A 12263-nucleotide genomic window follows, 5' to 3' on the forward strand; every position below is an offset into this window, starting at 1 on the left:
ATCTAGAAGAAAGAGCCGTTATTTTGGAGAAACCCTCAAGCTATTTCAAAGAGAGGGAAAATCAGGATACCGTGAGGTGCCTCATCTTCCACAGGGAGAAGGTGAGGAGGATGGCACTGAGCTGGAACCTGGAGGCGAGAGCATTTTAGGAAACTGAGTCATAAAAATGACCCCACTGGATGTGCTTCTGGCAATGCTGCAGACCCTGGAATAAGCAAATATCTAAATAACGGAACAAAGTTTTCAGAGTTAGCAATCCCTCCTGTATATTTTGATCTCAATTGTTGACTACCTAACTTAAAACATTTTATTGTCTACTTTTATCCCCAATGTGATTAATGCTTATGATAAAATTCAGAAAGTCACAGAGGAGTCATTATCCTGTTTCTCTGTTGCACCGACCTCAGCATCGTGCCTGTGTCCCACGTTTGTCCCACATGCCTATAGATTGATGTGTCTATTTCACGCTGATTTAAGAAATGGAAACTGAACAGCTAGAGAAAACCTTCCCTAACACTGAAACCAGTGGTGAATTTGGTAAATGCCTTGCAGAAGATATGGAAGAGGGACAAGCATTTAAAAGATCTAGAAACACTGATGGCTGAATTATGTGTTGTGTTTCACAGCAAGAATGCTTGGACAGTGATTGGAAAGGGAGGTAAGAATATTAAGGCTTTCTGTACAGACTACAGTGCCAGGGTTCTAGCCCCAGAGGGCAGTGGCCCCAAGTGCATGCTGAGTATCAGTGCTGATATTGACACAATTGGAGAAATTCGGAAGAAAATCATCCCTACCTTGGAAGAGTACCACTATTATAAAGGAAGCAACTTTGACTGTGAGTTGAGGCTGTTGACTCATCAGAGTCTGGCAGGAGGAATTATTGAGGTCAAAGATGCTAAAATCAAAGAGCTTCAAGAGAACACTCAACAATCAAGCTTTTCCAGGAATGCTGTCCTCATTCCACTGACAGAGTTGTTCTTATTGGAGAAAAACTATGGAGTTGTAGAATGCATAAAATCATCCTTGATCTTGTGTCTGAGTCTCCTACAGAGGACGTGCACAGCCTTATAATCCCAATTTTCATGGTGTAACCTATTCATTACATGATGTAACATCATTACATTATGGTGGTTTTACAATGATGTCTGATGGCCACCTTGGATGCCTGGTGGGGTTTCCCAGGCAGGGAAGACATGCTTTTGACAGAATGTCTACCAGTCAATGTGGGCATTCCCTGTCACTATCTAGAAGAGATTATTATGACATGAGTCCTTGTTGAGGACCACCTCCTCCTTCTTTTGGACAAGGTGCCTGGGGTAGATTCTCAGCAAAGCTGAGAATCTTCCTCTTTCTTCGCTACCACCACTGAGGGTAGGAGACATAAGGGCCTATGACAGAAGAGGAAGACCTGGAGATGGTTACATGGCATGGCTGGCTTCAGTGCTGATGAAACTTGGGACTCTGCAATAGATACATAGAGCGCATCAGAATGGCACATGGCTTATGAGCCACAGAGTGGCTCCAGATATAGTTATTCCTATGCAGGGGATTGTGGCTCATATCGTGGACCTATTATTACTACACAAGGAACTATTCCCAAAGATTTGGTTGGATCTATTATTGGCAAAGGTGGTCAGTGAATCAAACAAATCCATCATGAGTTGGGGCTTCAATTAAAATTGATGAACCTTTGGAAGGAGGTGAATATTAGATTATTATCATTTAGGAATATAGGACTAGATATAGAATGCACAGTATTTGCGGCAGACAGTATGAAGCAGTTTTCTGGAAAGTGTTAACTAATACTAGTGAAGGACTGAGGGAGTCCTGCATCTTTTTTTTTTTTAATCTGCTTCTGTTTAAAAAGACATCATGCCTCTGCTTCACAGGTATTTAGCATTTGAGGTGTAGTGAAACCTTTGCTGTTCACCAGATACAATGTTTTAGTTCCTCACAAACAGGGTTGGGGGTGTAGGGAAGGGCTTGTAAAAACTAATGTTGAAATTTTGAAACAGCAGTAGAAAGAGCGGATTTTATTTTGTGTTCATTGTTACTGGTTTAAAAAAATGTTCCCTGGTTTTAAAAAAGGTTCCCCCATGTAATTTTTGTGAACACCTTACTCTGTAGCCGATGTAACATTGAAGGGATGAGACAGGGAGGAAAAGTAGCAGTGGGCCAACATGTCCCCGGCATCTGCTCAGAGCAGTGTGCAGAGTGTAAGCCTCTTTTGTAAGAAACGTTTTATGATTTTTAAGATAAATTTAGATAAACCTAAAATAAAGGGTCACAGAGAATGTAAAATAAAAGTGAAAGACTCCCTTCTTGCCCCTCACCCCTCCATCATACCCTTTAAAAGTAATAACTGTGAATTGTTTCTTGTGCTTACCCTATACGATCATCTTAAATAAAAAATAAGTGTGTGTGTGTTTGTTTGTGTGTCTAAATCATATTCTTTATATATTTCTATAGCTTTTTTTTTTTAAATTAACACTACATATCAGGCATTGCTCTACATCATTAACTATAGATTTATATGGTTTATTTTAAAAATATTACGAATTATTACAGTGCATAAATGTACTATTCTTACTTCCATCCGTTATTGATGAACATCTGGGTGGTGGTGAGGATTTTTTTCTTTATCCTGTTAAAAAACTGCTGTCATTGCAAACAATGGTACCCTCCACATTTTTGTGCCAGTTCATCTAAGAGACCTGAAGACTGGAGCTGGAAGTATCTTCAGAGGTCAGCAAGTTCAGTTTCCTCTATTTGCAGGTGAGAAAATTGAGGTCAGACAAAGAAGAGAAGTGATTTGCTCAGGATTATATATTCCGTTATGGTTTCACCATGTATATGATCCTGATCTCTTGACTCCAGAATCCTCTGTGTGTTGGAATTTAAATGTAAGTGACTATTGAATGTTCCTTGAAATAAGTAGTCTGCAGACTGGGTTTTCCATTCTTCCATTGTATAGTTTTCTGCTGGGGCTGCTACGTAGAGATGTGTATTTTGTGCACTGCACAAAACACACTCAGACTAATAAGAGGTGAACGAGGGCTGAAATGGAAGGTTTGCTTCATTTGTTAAGCTCTGAATCTAGTCTCGGTGCTACATGTGAATGAACTTTCCCAGACTGAGCACCTTTCTCAAAATTACCCAAAGGCACCATGCAGGCTAGCAGAGGTCTCATTTCTGGGATTTGACTTTAAAACAGTAATGCAGCTTGTTGTGTCTTATGCAATGCTGTTAATTCCAGTGGACACAGAATTCCACTGTTGTTCACACTTTCTTATCTAGTCTTCCTGATGACTGACAGTTTGCATTTGATAGATAACTGGGTGGGATTAGGGCCACAGGATATGGTCACAGGTAGGTTAAATTTAACAGCCAAGTGTGGCTGACAGAGAGGCCTCTCATGGGCAGAAGATGTTATTTACTGTTTTGTGGTTTCATACTCAGCTTTCTGGAGCCAGTGATATTCTCCCTGCCTTGTGAAGCAGGGACACAAGGGGCCCTGCTTTTTAGTTGGGAGGAGTCTCCTTTTCAGATAATTGGTAGCTTGGCGCTGTGCATTTCTCATTACCTATTTTCCCTTGTATTCCCCACTCTGCCCCTGACTATTGTAGATTCCCTCTTCAGCTGCTGGTCGACAGAGTCATCTTGCATGACAACCATTCAGCTAAGGACAATTTGTCACAACAGCTCCAGAAAAGTTATTTCACTTTTTAAACAGATTGCCGTTTTTTGTTACAATGACTTCTTCTTCTTCTTCTTCTTTTTTTTTTTTTTTTTTTTTTTTTAGAGTCAGGGTCTCACTCTCTGTTACACAGGCTAGAGTGCAGTGGTGTGATTTTGGCTCATTGCAGTCTCAAACTCCTGGGCTCAAGCCATCTTTGCACCTCTGCCTCCTCAGTACCTGGGACTACAGGTGCATGGCACCATGGCAGGCTACTTTTGTTTGCTTATTCATTAGTTTTGTAGAGACGGGGTCTCACTAAGTTGCCCAGGCTGGTCTCAAACTCCTGGACTCAAGTGATCCTCCTACCTCGGGCTCCCAAAGTACTGCGATTACAGGTGTGAGTCACTTTGCCAGGCTGGTATGATGACTTTTTAAAGCAAAAACACACTCAAATAAAATGAACTCAAAACACACTAAATATAAATGTTATAAAGCATAGTGATATTCCAGGATTCCATCTGTAGGCATTTACTGGACCCAACAGTTTCTAGTCAGAGACTATATGGGACTTTTTGACTTGCACATCATTCTGAGTGACCTCCTATTTGTTCATATTTAAAGACTTTTTAAAAAGAGCAGTTTTAGGTACAAAGTAAAATTGAGAGGATGGCACAGAGATTTCCTATATACTCCCTGTCCACAACATGCATAGCCTCTCCCGTTATCAACATCCCACACTAGAGTGGTACATTTGTTACAATCGATGGATCTACATTGACACATCATATTCACCCAAAGTCCATAGTTTACATTCTGGCTTACTCTTGGTGTTGTACATTCTACAGGATTGGGCAAGTTTATGAAGACATGCATATATTTACCATAATAGTTTCATACAGAATAGTTTCACCACCCTAAAATGTCTTTGTGCTCATCACCTATTCATCTCTCTCTCCTCTAAACCCTAGCAACCACTGATCCATTTATTTTTTTTTTTAAACTTTATTTCTTCTTAAAACCAAAACAAAACAAAACCGGGAAACGTGCAGAACGCGTAGGTTTGTTACATAGGTACACGTGTGCCGTGGTGGTTTGCTGCACCTACTGACCTGTCCTCTAAGTTCCCTCCCCTCACTCCACACCCGCAACCGGCCCTGGTGTGTGTTGTTCCCCTCTTTGTGTCAGTGTGTTCTCAAGGCAACCACTAATCTTAAATTTTTTTAATTGATGTAAAATATAGATGTATAATTTACTATCGTTACCATCTTTAAGTACACAGATCAGTGGCAATAAATACCTTATTCTCCTCCGCCTCTTCACTTTCTTCTCCCCTATCCCCTTCTTGGCTTCTGGTAACCACCAGTCTACTCTCTATCTTTATGAGATCCACTTTTTTAGCTCCCACATATTATCAAGAACATGCAATATTTGTCTTTCTGTGTCTGGCTTATTTTGTTTAAAATAATAGACTTAATTTCCATCCATGTTGCTGCAAATGACAAGATTTCATTCTTTTTTTATGGCTGAATAATATTCCATAGTATATACATACCACATTTTCTTTATCCATTTATCTGTGGATGGGCACTTAGGATGATTCCGTATCGTGGCTATTGTGAATAGTGTTGCAATAAACATGGGAGTACAGATATCTCTTTGACATACTGATTGCCTTTCTTTTGAATATATGCCCAGTAGTGGCATTTCTGGGTCTTATGGTAATTCTACTTTTAGTTTTTTGAGGAACTTTTATACTGTTGTTCATAGTGGCTATATTAATTTACATTCCCACCAACAGCATATGAGGGTTTCCCTTTCTGCACATCCTCGTCAGCATTTGTTATTTTTGTCATTTTTTTTATTTTTTATTTTTGAGACAGAGTCTTACTCTGTCACCCAGGCCAAAGTACAGTGGCACAATCTCGGCTCACTGCAATCTCCACCTCCCCGGTTCAAGTGATTCTATTGTTGTGCCTCAGCCTCCCCAGTAGCTGGGATTACAGGTGCCCACCACCATGCGGGGCTAATTTTTGCGTTTTTGGTAGAAATGGGGTTTCACCATGTTGGCTAGACTGGTCTTGAACTCCTGGCCTTAAGAGATCCACCCACTTCAGCTTCCCAAAGTGCTGGGATTAGAGGCATGAGCCACCATGCTCAGCTCTATTTTTGTCTTTTTATACATGCCATTTTGACTGGAGTGAGATGGTATCTCATTGTGGTTTTGATTTACATTTCTCTGATGATAATTGATGTTGAACATTTTTCATATACCTATTGGTCATTCATGTCTTCTTTGAGAAGTGTCTGTTCAGATCTTTTGCCCATTTTTAAATGGAATTATTATTATTTTTTTGCTATTGAGTTGGTTGTACTCCTTATATATTCTGATTATTAATCCCTTGTCAAATGGATAGTTGCTAGTATCTTCTCCAATTCTGGGTTGTCTCTTCACTTTGTTGATTGTTTCCTTTGCTGCGCAGAAACATTTTTTCTTAATGTAATCCTAATTGTCTATTTTTTGCTTTGGTTGTCAACCACTGATCTTTTTACAGTCTCCATAATTTTGCCCTTTCCAGAATGTCATGTAGTTGGAATCATACGGTGTATAACCTTTTCATATTGCCTTTTTTCACTTAGTAGTATACATTTACATTTCTCCCATGTCTTTTTATAGCTTGATAGTTCATTTCCTTTTAGCACTGAGTAATATTTCACTGTTAGGATGTACCACAGTTTGTTTATCCACTCACCCTTTGAAGGACACCTTGGTCGCTTCCAAGTTTGGGCAATTGTAAATAAAGCTGCTGTAAATATTTGTGTGCGCGTTTGTGTGTGGACAAAAGTCTTTAACTTCTTTGGGTAAATACCAATGAGTGCCCTAAAATGTTTTGCTTTGCATTCATAGGCCCAGTGAGAGGAAGGAGTGGGGGTTGGGGCAGTATCAACTAAAACTCTTCAGTGTGTTAGGTAGGAGCATTTTTTCCCCCATGTTTGGAAATCCTCTTGCATTTGGACCTTTTTTTTTCACCCTAAATATATGCTTCTGTGTAACAATTTTAAGTATAGCTCAGTGAAGCAAATGGTGTAGAAAGGAGAACGCACCTTTCCCAGAAAGGGCTCCCTCTCACCTGCCTCCACCCACCTCCCGCTGCTTTTCATCCTGTATGGTGTAAAATAAACCTTGATTGCACCATAGTTCATGAACTGACTGGATTTAGTTTTAGGTCTAATACATAAGTCTTTAATCCATCTTGAATTAATTTTTGTATAAGGTGTAAGGAAGGGATCCAGTTTCAGCTTTCTACATATGGCTAGCCAGTTCTCCCAGCACTATTTATTAAATAGGGAATCCTTTCCCCATTTCTTATTTTTGTCAGGTTTGTCAAAGATTAGATGGTTGTAGATGTGTGGTATTATTTCTGAGGCCTCTGTTCTGTTTCATTGGTCTATATGTCTGTTTTAGTACCAGTACCATGCTGTTTTGGTTACTGTAGCCTTGTAGTATGGTTTGAAGTCAGGTAGCATGATGCCTCCAGCTTTGTTCTTTTTGCTTAGGATTGACTTGGCAATGCAGGCTCTTTTTTGGTTTCATATGAACTTTAAAGTAGTTTTTTCCAATTCTGTGAAGAAAGTCATTGGTAGCTTGATGGGGATGGCATTGAATCTATAAATTACCTTGGGCAGTATGACCATTTTCACAGTATCGATTCTTCCTACCCATGAGTACAGAATGTTCTTCCATTTTTTTTGTGTGCTCTTTTATTTCATTGAGCAGTGGTTGGTAGTTCTCCTTGAAGAGGTCATTCACATCCCTTGTAAGTTGAATTCCTAGGTATTTTATTCTCTTTGTAGCAATTGTGAATGAGAGTTCACTCATGATTTGGCTCTCTGTTTGTCTGTTATTGGTGTATAGGAATGCTTGTACATATAGGATTTTTGCACATTGATTTTGTATCTGAGACTTTGCTGAAGTTGCTTATCAGCTTAAGGAGCAATATCTCTCATTTTCAAATGGGTGTGGCTTTGAGAATTTCCTTGTCTGAGTGAGTCAGAAGCAATTGAGCAATCCTGTCAAAAACGAAGTTTAGAAACGCACACATGTGATTTGCACTGGAATAAGTTAATACTGCTTTATGGTTTGATCAGGATTCTTGAGAAACAATGAGCACTGAGTGCCCAGATGGGTTACTTAGTGAGGCAGGTTAGAGAAAGAAATATTGGACTGATTGTAGAGAAAGAGGAGGGAAGAAGGCAGGAGGAATGCAGAACAGCCTTCAGGAGGAACTCATCAAGGCTGTCAGGAGCACTACTATGAAAAACTGGAAAGCTGTGGAGCATGAGAAGGAAAAATGCATGGAGTAGGGTTGGTATCTGCGCAGGAGCAAGATGGGCCAGTGTGGGAGATCTCTGAGGAAAAGGGAGGGAAGGCGCCAGAAAGCATTAAGTTGTGGATATATCAGAGAGGTGGTGGAGAGGCAACTCAGCGTGAACAGGTGGTGGGATCTGGGCTTTGCTTTTCCAATGACAAAGAGACGTGAAGAGAGAGGGAGATAGATAGGTATATATATCTATAGATAGAGAAATAGAGACACAGAGAGAGACAAAGACAGATGACAGATACACAGACCGAGAAAGAAAAAGAGAAAGAGACAAAATGAGGGGAAGTGGAGGGAGGAAGAGAGAGAGAGAGAACAGAAACACAATGAAGACTGAGGCAAAGAGATACAGAGAGAATTAGAGTATCCGAGTTCCTCTGAGGAAAGGAAGATGTGATGGAACCAGGAAATGAAGCCTATTCACAACCAGACTGGAACAAGACCCTTGCCAAAACATCATCTCCTAAAGAGAAGCATGCCCTAGTTGCCTGTTGGCCCTTGGATTCTGCACACTGCAGGTTACAAACTCTCATTCTCCAACTGACCAACTGCATAGACCTCAGGCTAAGGAGACATGAGTCACAGAGGCACTGGAAAGACAGAAAGATGTGAGAGGCAAGGGAACTGGGGGTTTGGTCATAAGAGGGAAGCACGCAAGCCAGCCAGCCAGCAAACCTTTTTTCCTTTGATAGAGGTGGCAAGAAGGTCACCACTTTATTTTTTTTTTTTTTTAATTATACTTTAAGTTCTAGGGTACATGTGCATAACGTGCAGGTTACATATGTATACATGTGCCATGTTGGTGTGCTGCACCCATCAACTCGTCAGCACCCATCAATTCATCATTTATATCAGGTATAACTCCCCAATGCAATCCCTCCCCCCTCCCCCCTCCCCATGATAGGCCCCAGTGTGTGATGTTCCCCTTCCCGAGTCCAAGTGAGCTCATTGTTCAGTTCCCACCTATGAGTGAGAACATGCGGTGTTTGGTTTTCTCTTCTTGTGATAATTTGCTAAGAATGATGGTTTCCAGCTGCATCCATGTCTCTACAAAGGACGCAAACTCATCCTTTTTTATGGCTGCATAGTATTCCATGGTGTATATGTGCCACATTTTCTTAATCCAGTCTGTCACTGATGGACATTTGGGTTGATTCCAAGTCTTTGCTATTGTGAATAGTGCCGCAATAAACATACGTGTGCATGTGTCTTTGTAGTAGCATAATTTATAATCCTTTGGGTATATACCCAGTAGTGGGATGGCTGGGTCATATGGTACATCTAGTTCTAGATCCTTGAGGAATCGCCATACTGTTTTCCATAATGGTTGAACTAGTTTACAATCCCACCAACAGTGTAAAAGTGTTCCTATTTCTCCACATCCTCTCCAACACCTGTTGTTTCCTGATTTTTTAATGATTGCCATTCTAACTGGTGTGAGATGGTATCTCATTGTGGTTTTGATTTGCATTTCTCTGATGGCCAGTGATGATGAGCATTTTTTCATGTGTCTGTTGGCTGTATGAATGTCTTCTTTTGAGAAATGTCTGTTCATTTCCTTTCCCCACTTTTGGATGGGGTTGTTTGTTTTTTTCTTGTATATTTGTTTGAGTTCTTTGTAGATTCTGGAAATGAGCCCTTTGTCAGATGAGTAGATTGCAAAAATTTCCTCCCATTCTGTAGATTGCCTGTTCACTCTGATGGTAGTTTCTTTTGCTGTGCAGAAGCTCTTTAGTTTAATGAGATCCCATTTGTCAATTTTGGCTTTTGCTGCCGTTGCTTTTGGTGTTTTAGACATGAAGTCCTTGCCCATGCCTATGTCCTGAATGGTACTACCTAGATTTTCTTCTAGGGTTTTTATGGTATTTGGTCTAACATTTAAGTCTCTAATCCATCTTGAATTAATCTTCGTATAAGGAGTAAGGAAAGGATCCAGTTTCAGCTTTCTACTTATGGCTAGCCAATTTTCCCAGCACCATTTATTAAATAGGGAATCCTTTCCCCATTTCTTGTTTTTCTCAGGTTTGTCAAATATCAGATGGTTGTAGATGTGTGGCATTATTTCTGAAGGCTCCGTTCTGTTCCATTGGTCTATATCTCTGTTTTGGTACCAGTACCATGCTGTTTTGGTTACTGTAGCCTTGTAGTATAGTTTGAAGTCAGGTAGCGTGACGCCTCCGGCTTTGTCCTTTTGACTTAGGATTGTCTTGGCAATACGGGCTCTTTTTTGGTTCCATATGAACTTTAAAGCAGTTTTTTCCAATTCGGTGAAGAAACTCATTGGTAGCTTGATGGGGATGGCATTGAATCTATAAATTACCTTGGGCAGTATGGCCATTTTCACAATATTGGGTCACCACTTTAAAAACACCCCCAGAGCCCTGCATGACTAAGTTTTTTGAAAACAAAAATAAAAATAAATCAAAACCTATTATTAAGGCAGACAAAGGGATTCCTTCTTTCTGGGTGTAGGTGGTGTTGGGGATCTTCTTGTTAGATTTTGGGAGTTCAGGTTTCTTTTGCTTCGCTTGCTACACCAGCTGCCCTCTTTTGCTGCCTCTGTAAAGCGACAAGTCAGAAACGTTACAGGGATAATCCAGTGTTTTACTTCATTAAGATGTGGCTTAATGTGATGGGAGACCCTGCTACTCCCAGTTTTGGTGAGTGGGTGAGATGTCCCACCGTGACTCTCCTGCCGGGTGAGTCCATGAGCTTTTCCTATCCTAGCTGCAGACGGAGCTGCACTGAGACTGTGGACAGTGGCAGCAATTCCCTCATCAAATGGTCATGAAGAAGTTGTCTTCCATTGCCTCACTTCTTATCTCAGAGGAAGAACGCTGGATGTTTGTAGGAACAAGCCATTTGTAGTTTTGTGAAGGTGCGCACCTTCGATTTGAAAGCCTGTGTCATATAGGTAAATTTCTGAAAGCGGGTACAAAGTATTATACCAAATCTTTTGAGGCTAGCAGATCCCAAAAGATTGCTCAAGATGGATAAATATTTATATGTTTCACCTGAAAGTGGTGAGAGGCTATTTTGTTTTCCGTGGGCCAGAAATCAGCAAAAGAAAGAGGTCTTGTATCCATTCACATTTTTGCATCTTCAATTTCCACGATCAATTAAAAGACAGTAAACTCTTATCCTGAATAGAAGTACAATTAGGTCCAATAATGAAATCATCAAGTACTACTGAAGTGGAACTTGGCGGTAATTAGTTTTTTGATACATAAATACAATTTCCAAATGCAATTTGTCCCTAAGCCCAGGCCGCTGATTCAATTCACCATGTTTGCTATTACAAGGGAATGTGCAGTAAGGTGCATTCCAATTCCTCACGGATGCATCTCTCCAAGGAGAATGAAATGAGCTGGCTAACATCTGAAACAACTAGTGGGACATGGAGGAGAGATGCTGTGCATCTCTCCTGGGATCCGGGGTGGGGGGTGTGCCTCCAGCATCTCGTTGGCATGTGAACCATTCTATCAGGTAGCAGACTGACTTCCTCTGTTTCTTCTTTTCCCGTGTCTGCTTGCCTCTGTTTTTCTTTCTCTTTCTGACACTTCCCCTTCATTAGTTTATCTATATGTTTATTCATTTGGTTTTTTCTGTTCGTTTGTTTTTGAGACGGAGTCTCACTCTGTCACCTGGGCTGGAGTACAATGGCGCAATCTTGGCTCACTGTAACCTCCGCCTCCCGGGGTTTAAGCAATTCCCCTGCCTCAGCCCCCTGAGTAGCTAGGATTACAGGCACCTTCTACCATGCCCAGCTAATTTTTTGTATTTTTTTTTTTGTAGTGGAGATGGGGTTTCACCAGGTTGGACAGGACAGTGTCGATCTCCTGAAAGTGCTGGGATTACATGCGTGAGCTCATTCAGTATTTTTTGAGGGCTACCTGCTATACTATGTCAGGTGCCGGCATGTAGCAGTAAGGAAAGGAGACACGGTTCCTGTCCTCGGGGGATTGCGAGTCTAGCATTCAACTTGAAAGAAATACTTAGTTAAGTATAATTGTTGCAGTGCTAAGAAAGGTCCTATCAGAAGGCAGAAAGAGGGCTCTATCCTGGTCTGAGGGGTGAGGAAAAACTTCCCAGAGGAACTGACATTATAGCTTTGATCAGAAACACAGATAGGACTTAGGCAGAGAATTTGGAGAAAACTGTCCAGGCAGAGAGGAATGCAGGACACTAAACGCAACAGAGAAACAGGA

General features: G+C 40.8%; 1 pseudogene; it reads left to right on the forward strand.

Annotated features, from left to right (window-relative positions):
- The first annotated feature begins 479 nt into the window (after window positions 1–479).
- LOC111544807 lies at window positions 480–1799 on the forward strand (annotated as a pseudogene).
- Window positions 1800–12263: the final 10464 nt, after the last annotated feature.

This window comes from Piliocolobus tephrosceles, chromosome 13 (genome assembly GCF_002776525.5).
Source record: "Piliocolobus tephrosceles isolate RC106 chromosome 13, ASM277652v3, whole genome shotgun sequence".
In the NCBI taxonomy this organism is placed as follows: Eukaryota; Metazoa; Chordata; class Mammalia; order Primates; family Cercopithecidae; genus Piliocolobus; species Piliocolobus tephrosceles.